At 28.9% G+C, this 17,952-nt stretch overlaps 1 long non-coding RNA gene across 1 annotated transcript; it reads right to left on the bottom strand.

Annotated features, from left to right (window-relative positions):
- Positions 1-1,503: 1,503 nt before the first annotated feature.
- On the bottom strand, positions 1,504-3,421 carry LOC119662574. The gene is made up of 5 exons (XR_005250815.1): positions 2,980-3,421; positions 2,760-2,912; positions 2,237-2,415; positions 1,786-2,177; positions 1,504-1,728 (listed from the first exon to the last, which is right to left on the bottom strand). It is a non-coding gene; the product is annotated as an uncharacterized LOC119662574 (long non-coding RNA).
- Positions 3,422-17,952: the final 14,531 nt, after the last annotated feature.

Here is a 17,952-nt window from a genome sequence, read left to right as displayed (position 1 = left end):
CGCGGAATTTTTATTAAGTTTCTTCGTATTCTTCCGGAGTGAAGTGAAAAGTGAAGTTTTGTTAGGAAAGAATTTCAAGAAGTTTAATGTACCAGTATTTCATTTTCATGCCAACGGTTAGATTAGATTACTCATGTACTTGCACATATATTCATATGTGTACATATGTACAGATACATATATATATGTATTATTATGAAAAAAGGATAGTACACTGCAACCTAAAAATTCAATTGTGTCCCTTAAAAGAATTAGAATGCTTCTCCACGTTGGATTTCTTTAATTAAAGACAGTATATGGTCTATCTTGCCTAGTTTTGAATCTCCATGTTCAATGAAATACCCTCCTAGGTGTTTCTTCCCCTTGTACATACAAGTCTTAGGAAAAATAAACTTAACTTAAAGTAAATTTAGATACAAGTCTTATTATTATGAAAAAGTTAGAATACACTGCAACCTAAAAGATCAATTGTGCCCCTTAGAAGGATTAGAATGCTTCTCCACGTTCGATTTCTTTAATTAAAGACAGTATATGGTCTACCTTTCTCAGTCTTGAATCTTCATGTTCAATGAAATACCCTCCTAGGTGTTTCTTCTCCTTGTACATACAAGTCTTAGGGAAAATAAACCTAACTTTAAGTAAATTCACATACAAGTCTTATTATTATGAAAAAGGTAGAATACACTGCAACCTAAAAGATCAATTGTGCCCCTTAGAAGGATTGGAATGCTTGTCTAAGTTCGATTTCTTTAATTAAAGACAGTATAGGGTCTATCTTTCCTAGTCTTGAATCTTCATGTTCAATGAAATACTCTCCTAGTTGTTTCTTCCACTTTTACATACAAGTCTTAGGAAAAATAAACTTAGCTTTAAGTAATTTCACATACAAGTCTTATTATTATGAAAAAGGTAGAGTACACTGTAACCTAAAAGATCAATTGTGCCCCTTAGAAAAATTGGAATGCTTGTCCAAGTTCGATTTCTTTAATGTAGTATAGACAGTATAGGGTCTATCTTTCCTAGGCTTGAATCTCCATATTCCACGAAATATCCTCAAGTTTTAGGAAAAATAAACTTAACTTTAAGTAAAAGTTTCTAGTTCTACTGTTAAAGACATGCTATTGATATTGCTGTTGTTGTAATCTATTCCAATGGGAGTGATGAACTGGACTTAGTCATCTTAAGCTTAAGAATGTGGAATTAAAGTTCTTGTTGTTGTTGATGTTGTAATCCATTCCGATGAAGTGATAAACTGGACTTAGTCATCTTAAGCTTAAGAATATGTGTCTTGACAGTCTATATATAAGTTATTATTGCAAAATATAAATTTTATAATAATTTATTAAATAATTATTATTTACATATGCTGATATTAAGATTAAGAATAAGATTCGTTTTCTTTGTTTGAATATATGAGTGAAAATCTCTAATGCTTTCGCATATTTATGGTGTATTAGACTTAATACCAACTAATAGTTGACATATATTTCTAAAAAAAGTATCTAAAAGTTTTTATATTAAGAGATTTTATTGAATACAAATATTAATTGAACTGTAAATTTTAAGCAGATTTAAGCAGATTGTTTATTCTTTTGTTTCATGCATCTTTCATAAAACTGATCAAAAAAGAACTGAAGTTTGCGTAATTTTCGGCTTGTTAAATATTGAATAGTTTTGTCTTCCAATATTCTTCTGCAGCAACAAGAGCTGAAGACATGTGTTTACAAACTATTAAGTAGATGATTATTTTAAATAATTTTAAAATCATATATATAAAAGTAATACCTGTCAGTTATGGCCAATAATTTGAATATAACCAGATATTGATTAGAACGATTGCCTAGGTTGATTCTTGTGTATTTGATTTTAAGTGTTATTGTAAATTTGGTTATTTGACTTCTTGCGAAACTCATATAATAAGTTTAAAATATCACTGAGCATTAATGTTTATTTTAGATAGGTTAAAGATTTATTAAATGTTTAGCGATATCATCTTTTTGAACACTTCATCTATTAGCTCAAACTTGAGGGTAATTATTCCTTTTGTCTTTAAATAAACTAGTTTCGGGTATTATTAACTTGCAGAACTTCCTGACCTATTGCGATTTTGTTTTACAACACTGCCCAATAATGTTATCAAAGAACGCATCGGTAGAAGGTAGCAATTTCAATTTTAACTACACAACCAGAAACAGCATTGATTATATTGCCAAATGACAAATAGAATCGCAATTACCTGGAAAATGTCAAGTCCTTCCCAATGGTTTAAAAGAGCTTTTCGGTAGAGAAATGTAGAAGTTTTGATTTAAACTGTGGAATGACAAATAGCATCGTGTTTACCTGGAACATTTGAAGTCCATTACAATACTATAGAAGAGCGCATCAGTAAAAGGAAACTGGAATTTTTTATTTGAACTATAAAACAAAAAATAGCATCGAGATTATTTAAAATACTTTGAGTCCATTGCAATTAAAAACGCCATTCTTTAATGTGGTGACTTATATCACATATATTGTGTTATTTAATCTAAAATATACTTTTAATTCTTTATATAACTAAAGACAATTGTGTACCCACTAAGGAATCAGTTTAATTTTTTTAAATCGATTTTTCAGTTCTTAATAAATTAATTGATGGCTGTTGGAAATTTTATAAATTTTTGAATATCATACAATTGATGTATTATTAATCTATATTGGCTTTGAAAGCGCAAATGATCAGCTCTTATAGTATGTCAAAATGTGTAGTATTTTCTTACCAAAAATGATGTTTGTACTTAGCTCTAGTCACTCTACTAAATACAATCAAGTATATATTTGTGATATAGAACTGCAACACGTTTAGTTAAGTTTAGCAATAGTGGATCCTAAATAATTTGACATGTATCGTACTTGAGAACTCGTGGTAAAAGCTAGTGAGATTTATGGAGTTTAGTACGGAAATTAGTAAGTTTTGTAAAATTATTCCGTTTTATTTACCTTTTTATAAACCCATTTAAATATAATCTAACCAAATCCGTTTTGTTCACACAATCATATAGCAGAGATTGAATTCAAGTGCTTCAATCATTGCATACAAGTTACTTCCTTTTACTTCTTAGTGAATCTAGTCTATATTCCAAAGAATAACGTTCTGTGTAAGACAAAATGTGTGATTTGCGTCTATTATTTGAGTCATCAATTTCCTCAGAGTCGTCATAGGTGTCCAAAAATTTTCTCAATTCGTAGTGCATATTCCTAATTTTAATGAGAGCCTCATCTCTCACTCTCTCCGCGTCGAGTTTGTCATCCATTGTTTATTAATCTAACTTATAAGTCTCGCAATTAGCCGAAAAATTTTAAAAAAATTTTGACAAAAATTTAAAAATGTCAAAATTTAACTATTTCTGAACAGAAAATTTAGAATGTATTGTACAATTTAAAATTATAAAATGAATTCAAAAAAAATTTTAAGAGTTGAACAATTGGAAAAATACTTAAATATTTTCAGCATACTTCGATTGATTGATTGTCGTCATATTATATATCGTTATATTAAAACGAAATCGTGAACCAGCAAGTGAATTTGTTACCTAACTTTCACAGCAAATTAACAAAACTCCAAGTTAGATTATGCAAGTCAAGTACTGCTTCGGTTCAGTTGGCTAATGAACGCTGACTCTGAGCTTCAAATTTGACAGGGCATCCTTGGTACTTGCTGTCTCAGATAATTATTTTCGAATAATTATATATAAGATATAATTTCAAAAGACCATTGTAATGGGTATTTGGCAATACTCGACACAGCTGTATGGTCAGCCAAAAGTTCCTGTTTAACATACACTTAAATAGGAGTTGTTTCCAAGATAACAAATTCAATTTGTAAATGAGTAAAGTATTTTTTTCATTCCATAGATAATTTTACGGCATTAATGACATAAAATGATTTAGTCAATTATTTGTTACTAAATAATATTAAGAATTCTATATAAGAACACCTATTTTCCGCATATTCATCGAATATTTTTTATAAACATCAACGGTGATCTTGGAAGTCGCGCCAAAATATTATAGATATACACTATACATTCATACCAATTGAGATATATATTATATAGCTATAATAACTAGTTTATTGCTGTGATAATATAACATTTAGTATAGTCTCGTTGAAGCGAGAAGTCAACTAGAATATGTATGAATATGTAGAATATGGAATAATTTTTAGTTTATAACTGTGCTCCGGGTGCCACTGCTGGAGACATGCATAATAAAAAGCTGGCTTAAATTTACAGAATAATTATACTAGGTAACAAAACTATAGTATTTTCCTCTTTTTGGATTTAAAATCGGTTTTATATTACTTTGAAGCAGCTGAGCTCAATTTGTAACCGATTTTTCTATTAGACATATAGATCTCTGGAAATAAAGGGATGAAGTTCAAAATTTGAGTGTTTAAAAGGTTGGTAAAATCATTTTTATGGTTACAAATTTCGTGTCTTTAGCAAAGTTGTTACATATAAATATTTGTCTGTCTAGGGAGGCAGAATGTCGTTTTAGTATAGAAGTAGATGATAACGTTCATCACATTCGCTGTAACTGTAACTGTTCAATTTTAATCTAGATCAACGTCAGAGTAATGAGAGGAGGGCTCTTGTTGCTATCTGATATCTGGAAATCCATGTCGAGGGACATTCTGAGTTTTGTCTAAAGTGTTGAGTATCTTTTATTGGGTTAAATTCGGTGACAAACTCAAAAAAAAAACTATGATTGCAATGCTCTGGTTCATTGAGAGTCCAGAACCCTATATAATGCTAAAAACTCTATAACTGTGAATATTTTCAATCTGATTTAATGTTATTTAATATTAATACCGGACTATATTAGTGCAATCATTGCAATTGCCATATAGCTGAGTTGCCTTAAACATTTCCGATGTTGCCAAAAGTAGTCAACATTGAAGCAGCAACAGACACAGGCGACTTCGTTGGTTTTGGCAGCTATCAAGTTGAAAGAACTTGTTTCCTGCCCTTGCGATACCTAAAAGTTCGACCGATTTGCACAATGTTACTTGGCCAAGAAGCAGGCAATGCAATATTATCTACATTTCACAAAGTTTTGCAAATTAAAATTTGTGAAGTTTTTTGGAATGTTTTATTTATTTATTTTTAATAAATACTTTTCGGAAAGCATTTATCGCTTCATTTTCTTATTTGAAAAGTTTTTGTGTTATTTTTCATTTTCTAGTAGTTTTCGCAACTGTTCACATTTTTAAAAAAGTAAAAAAATTAACAAAAACTTATCGAAAGTGAAGTTGTTTGAAAGAATTTCTTCGTTTGATTTCACTATGACACAACATTGCGACATTATTTATCATTCGTATTTTCTAGCATAAAAGAAAGTCAACTTGAAACTTTCATCTTTTATGGACGTTAAATGACAAAAATAAAAAAAAACAAATAATAAGAAGATAATGTATTATAAGGAATCTCAATGTGACGTCAACTGACCTGACTAATAGTACTCGTAACTATAATTGATTGTAAACAAACTTGATTGTTTTGGTTTGTTGGCCGGTTTTAGTGCTTCAATATTTCATGTTTTCAATTTTTTATTAGTTAACACTTCTCTTTTAGCTACTATTTTTGCAGGTCATGGTAATAGGTATTTTGTAGAAATACATCTAAAGAGATAACACATCTCAAATTGTTAAGAACACATGTTTAAGTTTATCTAAACTTCTTTCAAGTTTTTAGTTCGTATTTATGAAGAAAACAATTGATTTTCACAACAATGACACACAAAAATTATTCTTCATTACTCATTTGATCTAATGAAATTGGATCATTTTTGAAATAAATAGCTTATTTACTTTTAAAGATAATTACAGAAAGAAGCTGTATAACAGAAGGCACTTAATTTATCAAAAATGTTAACAGGATATTGCATCTATTATCGCATACGTGTTAGGAGGGTATTACACATGAGATTTGTTTGTCAAATTTTTTTGTCTTCACTTTCTTTTAAATGCCTATTACAGTCGATATTATTAAACACGCCCCAAGCAAAAAAAAGAACATATATACTATGTTACAAAGTAAAATAATGTATACATTGAAACGATATTTTCCTTTCCATCCCTTAAAATGTATGAAATTTCGTCGACAATAATCAAAATTTTTTGATTTCCATCAAACTTTTTTGTCAACACTTCAAATATTGCTATCACACATCAAATTTGGCACAATTTCGCATTTCACAAAAAAGTTTGACAAAAAAATCTGATGTGCGCTTTATGCAGAATTTAAAAAAAAAGTAAATTTTAATTTTTTTAATTAATTTAAGAAATTCTGTGAAAAATAAGGTATTTTCGGTAAATTAAACGAACATATTAAAAACAAAGAAACAATAACATATTAAGCATTAAATTTTAGAATTTTTACTTGGACGTAACTGAGAGTCCCCTTTGTGCGGCGTCTCAAAAAGTATTCAATATTGTAAAGAATATCCATGGGATAGTGGTCTTCCTTTAAGTTTGATTTATCGATGTTAAATTTATTACCATGAGTTTGACGAAGTAAACTTGTAAAGTAATTTAAAACAATTTTCTAAAAAAAACACTATCTTCGTTTAAGCAAATAAAGCAATAATATATATTATTTTTATTAGCAATTAATTTTTATTTTATTTGTAAATTTTTTACTTTCAGAAATAATATACAAAAATTACACGTAAAATGTTTCTACTGTCATGAATGCTAATTTTGCTATTCACACAGCAAAAGTAATTTTAAATGTGAATCTGTTCCTAAAATCCTAAAAACCTGTACACATAGCAAATCTTAAATTTGCATTTCTACTTGTGTAGATTTAATAGTATTTATTCTTCATTAAGTTCATAAGAACTATTTACAAAAATGCTAAGCTAATGCACTATCATTAACATAATTTCTAACTGATTTTGCATGTAATACTTTCAATACTAACTTTACTTGTCAGTTTTTTGAATGATAAAGAATTGTGATTTCAAATTTGTTTTGTTAAGAAGCGAAGGGGAGGGGGGAAATTACAATCAATATAACAATAACTTCTGCTGTGTGAATAGAGCATTAAACTATTTGCACAACCTATTATTGAGCTATGAGTTATAGTAATGTTAATAATTGTATTTTTGCTTCAGATGAAGAGTAACTATAATTCTAGCAATAAGAGAATATACAAATATACACATATATTGTATGTGTATATATGTATATATATATATATGGTATGTGCATATATGATTTTCATATGATCTATGATTGATATATACATAGTATAGGAATACTATATGTCATGTAATATTCAACTCATATATTTAGATGTAGCGTGCATTTTCAGTCGATGTATCCCATCAATTTGGTTTTATCAACTGTTTCTAGAATTGTTTTTTATTATTTTATTTTATTTTTATTCTTTTTGAGTTTCGACTCAATATTAAGCATTTATTGGTGGCTTAAATGACAATGAATTTGGCACGCTTACGGCGGGCCACGCGGTCTCTATAAATCTGTAACAAACGAAAGTGTTGTATGTGCGTGCAAACTTAATGAAACTCAATTAACATAACACATATTTATACACATTTAAACACCTTCAGGCTTACATTTCATATACTTTAAATGATTAATTAAGAGGTGTTAAGAATAAGTTAAATACACAGCACTTTAATAATCCTACATATTTTTAAAGTTGCGTATTTTTTTTATATGCTATGGTATATACAAAGTGATATTGAGTACATTTTCTTAATAGTTTATGAGTTTCTAAGGTAGGTAAAGCCGAAGGAGGATCAGTATTCTTAAATCCTTTCTCTTTAACATGGGTAGTAAGAAGTTTCATCAAAGAATGATTACAGAAAACAGTTATGTTATTATTTGGTTACATATTACAATTCATTCGTCTATGGATACTTCTATACTTCTATATGGTTGTGTAGCGAAAAACACTACTATTCGCCAGTTAGAAATTGCACAAAGCCAGGTTCTGAGAAGACTTTTCTAGGTACCATGATACGTTAGGATGAATGACATCCTCAGGAACCTCAAGATTGATTCGATCAAAAAATACATAAAGGATAGAGCCATGAAATTATTTACGAAAACTGTCAGGCTTACACCAACACCGCGTTATCGAATTCCAGAATGGTTACAGGCTCCTCGGGGAGGTATTGACAACAACTGGTATAGCCATTTGTTGGTATTTGTGTGAATGCATAGAATTGGCATTTCTTTCGCGGAATATGACCTCTAAATTGCAACCGCTTGATGAGAGAGTAATTCAAAATTTAAAATGTAACTATTGCAACAGAATCGTAAAGGAAGCACTAAAGCATATAGAAGCAAACAAAAAGCAGGATAATACACTTATGGATTGCATAAATCATGTAACAACAGTTTGAGATATTGATGTAAGTAGAGTAGTCAAACGATAACGCACTGCTTTAAAAAAGCTGGATTTAATCAATTTTCTATGTGGGAAGAACAGGACGAAATATTTCTTTAGTTTTCTTGAATAACATAGATTAAGACCGTGAATTGATGGAATGGAATTATGAATTAAAGTAAATAAAATATCTTCCAATGCTACACTTAACGATTATATTGAGCTTGACAATGAGATTTGTCCATCAAGCTTTCCTACAGATGACGATATTATTGAGCATTATAGCTCTGGATTAATGGATTCGATTCTAAGCGCAACGGAAACTGATGATGACGGCTGATGTAATGGATGCAATTGTTCACCAACCTTCCAAGAATGAAGTAAAAGACTCACTCAAAATTCTAAATTTTTATTTGCAAACGAATGATATTACAATTGATAATTACTATAAGATATTGAATAAATTGGAATCTCTTTTTACTGAAAATAAGAAAAAAACTTATTACTTTTGTGCTATTTTCGATTTCAAATACATAAATAAATATCTTAAAATGAAATTCTAGTTTCATTTAAAACTAAGAAAAAATAAAAAAATTTTCTAACTCGAAGTCTCCATAAGTCGAACCTTTTCTTTGCAAAATGGTATTTTGAATTATGGGAATATGACTGCACTTAAATAAAGAATCATATACGTATATATATATAGTAAAATATACATATATAATATGTAGATAATATACATATAAGTTAATATAAAAAAATATGTATAAAAGGTGTTTTAAAAGGACCTTTCCTACCTCGATTATTCTTTATGAGAACGTCTAGAAATAAAAATAGGAAAGCGAGACTTGCAATATGGTATTTCGTAAGGTTAATCTACAAATTAGAGTCCATTGTATGCGTCTTTTATTTATTGATTATTTTTTTGGTATAAATATTTTATAGCTTAAACATTGAACTTAAATAAAAGGATACCATTTGTGTATTTTAAAGTTTCTAATATCATATAAAATTATTTTTAAAAGCTATTCTAATTAACATATAAAAATGACTTTACAACAAAATCTTAATTTTAAAAAATCTACACTTTCACTCTCTCTCAGCGTTAAACATTTACTTTCGTTTAAACAAAAATCGATAGAAAATAAAATTAACTCACAAAAAAAAAAAACAAAATTCGAAAGAAAATATAATGAAAAAGTAAAAAAATAAACTGTAAAAATAGAGTTTTTGAAATCAATTAACAATTATTAATAAATTAGCTACCATTAGCAACCATGCCATATTTCAGAAATATTGGACCAGTTGGAGTTACCACAAGTTGCATACAACCTATACGAAAATAATGAAGAAAAAAATTGTTGAAAAGTAAATAATTTTTTAAAAAGTTTTTTTTTTCAATTTTTTACTTATTTAATTTTTTAATTTTTTGTGTAATTTGTAATTTCTTCACAAAAGAAGAATGCTTGAAAGCAGCGAATTGCTAGCTGCAAAGAGCTGCGGTTAAGTGCTTTTTGAATCTATAAGTATTTTTTAAAAGAGTAAGAGAAACGTTGAAAACCGTTGAAAGACAGGCAACAACAATCAATGACGTTGGGTTCAGAAAGGCGTTGAGATGTAACATAATTTGGCATTTGTTAATAGGTAATTGTGCGAAAAAGGTGTACCAAACACCTTGATTAGTCAATATTGGTAGTAAGACACAAAAGAGTCTAATGCATTAACAATTTAATTCGAAAATAATTAGTTAGGATTTTTAAACTTTAAATTTGAAAAAGATACGTGAAGCTTCGATCAGAACATTTCTTTGTTCTACTATTCTTTGATATTTCATTAGAAACAGAAGCAGAGTTTTTGTTTAAATAAACTCTCAATGATATCACTTTACCTACTGCTCAAAAAGTATCCGGATTTTGTTGTTTGTCAACTACTCCTTAAGTAATAGACCTTTTTCAAAAAAAAAAATTTTTTTGTTATGCTGGTACACCTTTTCTTGACATATGGTACAAATTTGAGCGCCCTCTGTCAATTAGTTTATTTACAGCAGCTATTAATATGAGACTACCTCAAGTGCATTTAGCGATTTTTACTATGAAAAATTCTTGTTGTACGCGATTTTTTGACGAAACACGGCTGTCAACACCACTGTCATCGCTCAGGCACCATATTCGCCTGGATCCGTTCTGGATCCGTGCGACTTTCTCCTGTTCCCGAAACTCAAATTGACCCTTCGTGGTAAGCGTTTTGAGTCGATTGAATCGGTAAAAGAGAATTCGCTGAAGGAACTGAAAGCCATACCTTCACGGGCCTACGAAAAGTGTATGGAAGATTGGGTTAAGCGTTGGCATATGTGTAACGCTTCAAAATATGCTCCATTTTGAAGGAGATAAAATAAATTTGAAATAAAATTTAAATTTGTGTGTTTTATTTACAAAATCCGAGTACTTTTTGAGCAAAAGATATATGATTACTTAATGAATAAGAAATTTGTATTTTTTTTTTAAATACTTATGGTATGTATATACAGATCATACTGACATACTTTTTAGTAAACTTTTAATTCACTTTTGCTACACTAAAAAATTTTTTTTCAAATATCCTATATTTTTGGGATTTGCAAAAAAAAATTATGATAAAAATATTTGTTGCAACTTTTCAGCAAGTTTCCGCCAAGTTTTACAATTATAGAGTGAAGCATAGGCAATATCTGCATAAAAGATGTAAAACATCAGTCACAAAATCTGGAACGATTTTAGAAGTTCAAAAGACAGTTTTTAACTTTTCGTTTGCAAGTTCAACATTTGTTATTTGCTCTCTATGGACATATGTATTTATTTATTTTATATTTTTTTTTGCAGGTTTTTGCTCTCAGTTTCTCTTAACTTAAATGTAAATTTTATTGTTGTAGATTGAACGGTGATCAAATGGTCAAATTTTACAATTTTTATGAACATTTATTTTGTATGGCATTAGAAATCTACAAGAAAAATGGTTGTGGAGTAAATACACAATTGAGAGTAAAACAGTTTGAACTTGCCACAAACTTGTAAGTATAGGGTAAAATTGAAAGTCACTTTGGACTGTAAAAATGTTTCAGTTAGATTGTTTATTCTTATTAAGGCTTCGAACCGAAATTTTTTCCGTTTCGGTTTTCGTTCTAGTTCAAAACTAAAAAAATATATCGGATCGGTTCCGATTTTCGCTCTGACAAAAATATCGGGTTTTTTTCGCTTTTCGGTTTGGTTCCGGTTTGAAATTCTGATTCTTGTTGTAATTGGATTTTAGGTACTAGCATGTACATTATATCAAGTTCTTAAAAATCGTGTACTGAGATTTTAATGGTGAAAAAATAAATGTTTTTCGATTTTATTTCTACATTTTTAGAATAAATTTGATTTTAACATCAATATGACAGTAGGAACTATTTTTACTTTAACAGAAACTGTATTTAATAGAGAATTATAATTTCAAGATCACTGATTATGGGTTTTTGGCAATACTTGAAACAACTATATGGTCAGTCAAAAATTCAAGTGATTAAAAATAATTCTTATTATTTTAGCTCACTACTATTCAAAACTTCTCTGCTAAATTTTTATAGTAAAAGAGATAATAGCATTCGTCGGCTTTAATTAATGATTAATATCTTAACAACTTACGTTTGTCCTCTAGTGAGAGCACAATAAAAATATAAGATCTTCATGGTACAGAGTATGATACATTAGTTCTGCACTTATTTGCAATATTTATCACAATGGGGCGTTATTTAAACTCAAGTAGGCTTTGGTGCACAAGGGCGTAAATACAATTTAAACTTCAACACTCTTTAATTCGTATAATAAGGTAAAAGCCTGCCTGTATAATTGACACTCAATTATTTGCAGGTTTAATTGAAAAACATATCAATTCTTAAATCAAATTTTAAATAATAAAATATAAAAAAATTTTTGCATATTGGTTAACTGCAAACAAATAAAAATATGTTGACAGACCTCTCGAACAATAGAAAAATTCCAAGTTTAGTCTTAACTAACAGACTTTTTATATTAATTAAAATTAACTAAAGCATTAATGTATGTATTTATATATATCTTATAAATATGTTTTCTTTTATTCGACTAAAAAAAATGCTATTTTTATAGTTAAGGTTAAATTTTTTCAGCTGAATTTATGCTCTTTTATAACATCAAGTACAATATATATGTAGGTGGAATAGAGACAATTTATATTCTTAAATTGCGAATACACCCAATTCGGCACCTTCGAAGTGTGGAAAAAACAACAAGTCGCTTGCTAAAGTTGCTAAGAGACATATTGGTATCACTGTTAAATGAACTAATGTTCAACGTTCAATGTTCAAAGCAATGTTTATTCAGATTGAAATTTGTTTTTATAGCAAAATTAATAATAGTTTAGAATATTTATGTCTTAATAAGTATTTACTTATTAACAAGTAATAAATAAAAAAAAATTTAAAGCAGTTTTCGATCATTATTATGTTGAGGCTAGTTAAGTCAGTGCACCTGAGCACGTTAACTGCGAGATGTATTCAAAACCCCTCTTTGCGCCTTGACTAGATTATTGTTTATCACTTCAACAGACTAAGCAATAATTGACCTCAAATCTGCATATCTCCCCGAGGAGCCTGTAACCATTTTGAGATTTGATAACGCGGTGTTGGTAAATCTGTCAGATTTCGTAAATAATTTCAGGGATCTATCCTTTATGTATTTTTTGACCGGATCAATCTTGATGTCCCTGAGAATGTCATTCGTCCTAATGCACCATGGAACTTTGAAAAGTCTTCTCAGAGCCTGTCTTTGTGCAATTTCTAGTTGGTGAATAGCAGTGTTTGAAGTTTTGCTAAACGCTACACAACCATATAGAAGTGACGGACGAATTATTTGGTTATATATCAGTTTCCTGTTCTTAGCTTTGAGATTTTCATTTCTAAATAGAGGTTGAAGGTAATGAAGAATTTTGGCACAGCTAATTCTTTTCAGTTGAACATGTTTAAGCCATGTGAATCGTTTGTCCAACGTGATGCCGAGATATTTAACGCTATCCTAATATAATAACACTTAAAATACCACTCAAATAATTTGATCAAGTTTTCACAGATATCGATAAAATCAGATATCAAAACTTTTAAGAAAAATCAAATCAAAAAAATCAAATAACAAAGTCTATACAAGACTATATCTGAGAGAAATTAAATATTATTCAACTTATTCTTCTAAAATGTGTGGTAACAAAGAAGTGTCGGAGTCACTGAAACAAAGGAGGCGCAAGAATAAATAAGTCGATACATTTGCGCCAGATAAAATATATAAAGAACATATATTTTATTAAATTATATTTTGATAAATGACCTTGGAATTGCGTCATCATTTAATGAAATATCCCTTTCATTAATATATATGTAATAATTTTAAAATCGAAAGCCTAAGTATATAGCCAACAATTCAACCGATAATATGTACAATATGTTATACACAAAGACTAAAAATTATTTTTAATTGTTATACATAAACCTTCTAGGATTATCATTTAAAACAAATCAATGATTTCATGATTGATAGTTAGGATTATTTCAAGTTAGTACCGTTGAGAACCTTTATTCCTTTTTTTGTTGATGCTATTTGTGGTATGTCTTAAAGAAGACATATATATTTCAATTTGATAAGTTGATGTTTCAAGATATATCTTATTCTATTTCTAAATAACTGCATATTACTTATATGTAAAATATCAGCCACATAAAGGGTTATTGTCGTTTAAGTCGCCACGATTGAAGACTAAATCTTCCTTTCAACGAGTTTCAACGTAGCTTTAAGAATGACAATGAAAGTTTTTATTATTTACTATATCGTCGTTTAACGCTAGCGTAACAAATGTTAAAAATGCTAAGGACTTTCTACCTATAGGATCTGTTGCAGAATCTATTCTTAAGGAGCATTTTAAGCTTTCTTAAAGGTTGATCCCTTTCAGCTTTAAACGATCACGCGATGCGGAATAGACTAAAAGATCGGTAGAATTACCGTCATAAAGTAATCTTTATCATTATGTTAAATTCATTACATATATTATATACTTTATATAAAATTATTGAAGTATTAGACATTTATTAAAATATTTTATGTTATTTATTTAATGAATAGTTTTTACTGCGAGAGTAACTTTTTAGCAGAACATTATAAAAGTGGTTTAATATTATCAGATTTATGGTTAAGAAGATAGATATCTACTTAAAGAGTTATATTCATATTAACTTTTAAGACTTTTATTATTTGTCGTTATTAACTTCATATAATTCATTACTTTGAACTTTGAAAGCTCATTAAAAATGAGAAATCAATCCGAAAATAAATAGAAAAAAATCTTTTTAATTAATCTAAAATGTTTAAAACAAATATCAATAGAATATTTCATTCAATAAACAGACATATATAATATATACCGATATAATATACACCTCGCGAATCAAATAGGCTTAAGTTTGTAGGAGTGCCTTCACTATTACTAGGCTAGATAGTGTACGTGCTGACATTTATTCTACTGACACGTTAGTGTCAATTATACTAAAGCTTGAATTGGGTTTTTTTGGATCGCAAGACCAACTACGTTTATAGCACACCGATTTCTTGGACCATTGCTCAAAAACTGCACGTAGCTAAGATGGAAGTGCGTTTCGTGATAATAAATTTAAACAGTTTAAACGTGTTTTTTAATAAAATAATTATGACAAAATGATTTTACAAGTTAAAAACGATCGTTTGTAAAAAATCTCATCAACTGACATTTGTATGTATAAAAAAAATGTAACACAAAATATAATAAAAATTGTGTCAAAATCTTATCAATTTTTTTAACACGTGATATATAATGAAAATTTCCATTTAATTCATACCAAGTAACGTAATAATCAAATCTATTCATAGTATCTAATGTAGCTATTCTGTTTGTATAGCATCAGGAAAATAAAATAATAATAATAGGTGTACTTGCCTGTTCCGAAGTATAGTAACAAATAACAAGTCTCTTACTTAAAGTCGCTAATTTGTACGCAAAACAACAACATCACTCTCTTACTCTGTCGTCTAATGATCCAAGATACTTTAGAAAATAATGTTACCAAAGCGGTAAGCGATCTATTGTGAACTTTATTTAAAAATTTTATCGAATATTCCAGTTATCTCTCAAAAGTTTGTAAACAAAAACTCAAACAAAATTAAAACGTTTCACAAATTTGAAAACTGTGAAAATAAAATTATTTAAAAGTATCTAAAATTGTATAAAATAAATATTTTAATTTTAGTTAAATATAACGCGTAAGTGGTGACAGAATCCGTCGAGAGTGAGAGTGGGTGATATGGTAATAAACTGGGAGGATAGCGTTAAATATCTCGGCATCACGTTGGACAAACGATTCACATGGCTTAAACATGTTCAACTGAAAAGAATTAGCTGTGCCGAAATTCTTCATTACCTCCAACTGCTATTCTGAAATTAAAATCTCAAAGCTAAGAACAGGAAACTGATATATAACCAAATAATTCGTCCGTCACTTCTATATGGTTGTGTAGCGTTTAGCAAAACTTCAAACACTGCTATTCACCAACTAGAAATTGCACAAAGACAGGCTCTGAGAAGACTTTTCAAAGTTCCATGGTGCATTAGGACGAATGACATTCTCAGGGACATCAAGATTGATCCGGTCAAAAAATACATAAAGGATAGATCCCTGAAATTATTTACGAAATCTGACAGATTTACCAACACCGCGTTATCAAATCTCAAAATGGTTACAGGCTCCTCGGGGAGATATGCAGATTTGAGGTCAATTATTGCTTAGTCTGTTGAAGTGATAAACAATAATCTAGTCAAGGCGCAAAGAGGGGTTTTGAAGAAACTGACTCAACTAGCCTCAACATAATAATAGGTTAAAGAAACGCAACGATAATTGTATATAAAATATTTTATAATAAATATTTTAAGCAAATACTATACTTTATTAGAGCTCTTTTTATAATCAATTTTTTTTATTTTTCACTAGACAAACTTCATAATAAAATAGATAGATTATGTGTTATTATGGGAAGTAATTTTTACATAACAAAAATCGCATTATTTTATGTTATTACCCTTATATATGTATACATACATATATGTATATAAACTTATCTATGTGAAAATAACTATTTTATTTAACCCAAGTAATTCAAAGTATTTTTAGTTTTTAAGGAAGTTAAATGCGATATTGAAGAATGAAAGTGAAATATGTTGCAGACCAAAATCTGCCGACACAACAATGTTAAACTAAATATTTATTACTTTATTATAGATTAATATAAACTACTTTTATGAGCTGTTCAGATATATTGAATAACAATTGCAGAGTGTATGGTAGTTAATATTTGATTGTCTATTAAAGACACGCAAAATTTTATTGCCTGACAAAATCCATATTTGAACAATTAATTTGTTGTGTGTTGTGCAGCTCTGAAAAAGATATTCGCTCGGCTGCTTTTAACTTAAACTTTCTACGCAAATAAAAATTTTTAATTTATTGGTATTTAAAATTTTTCATTAAAACTTTAGTCTTTATCGTATTTTGTCTATTGGATCGAATTGATTTAATGCATTTCTTACAAAGATACGAGCATACACAAATCTCATCAATGATATTAATGATGTTGGCTTACAAAATTAATTATGAAAATTTTTAAGGTGAAACCCATATTAGGCGCGGTATTAATTAATATACAGTCAAACTTCCATAACTCGAACTTCTACAACTCGAATTTTCTATAACTCGAACTAAAAAGAGTGCAACAGCGTTTTAGAGAGCAAATTACATACAATTCTGCTTCCATAACTCGAACTTCTCTATAAAGTAAATTCTATAAGTCGAATTTTTGTTTAAGATATGAATTCATTTTGGTCTTAGGGGAAGTCCCTTTTTCCAAATCAAATGTTTAATTTTTTCTCCCTTATGTTGCTTCTTTATGTATGTTAAAGGCCAGTCGCTGGTATTTGTGTAAATGCATAGAATTGGCATTTCTTTCGCGGTATATGACCTCTAAATTGCAACCGCTTGATCAGTGAGTATCTCAAAATTTAATATGTAACTATCGCAATAGAATCGTTAAGGAAGCACTAAAGCATATAGAAGCAAACAAAAAGCAGGATAATACACTTATGGATTATTAGTAGTATAGTCAAATGATAGCGCACTGCTTTAAAAAAGCTGGATTTAATCAATTTTCTATGTGGGAAGAACAGGACGAAATATTCCTTTAGTTTTCTTGAATAACATTGATTAAGACCGTGAATTGTTGGAACAAAATAATAAATTAAAGTAAATAAAATATCTTCCAATGCTACACTTAACGATTATATTGAGCTTGACAATGAGATTTGTACATCAAGCTTTCCTACAGATGTCGATATTATTGAGCACTATACCATAGCTCTAAATTACTGAATCCAATTTTAAACGCAACGAAAACTGATGATGAGAGTTGATGTAAGGGCTGTAATTGTTAAT

The sequence above is a fragment of the Teleopsis dalmanni genome, chromosome X, assembly GCF_002237135.1.
Source record: "Teleopsis dalmanni isolate 2A chromosome X, ASM223713v2, whole genome shotgun sequence".
Classification (NCBI taxonomy): Eukaryota; Metazoa; Arthropoda; class Insecta; order Diptera; family Diopsidae; genus Teleopsis; species Teleopsis dalmanni.
Note: the sequence above shows the minus strand (reverse complement) of the source record. Positions and strands in the feature narration are given on the sequence as shown.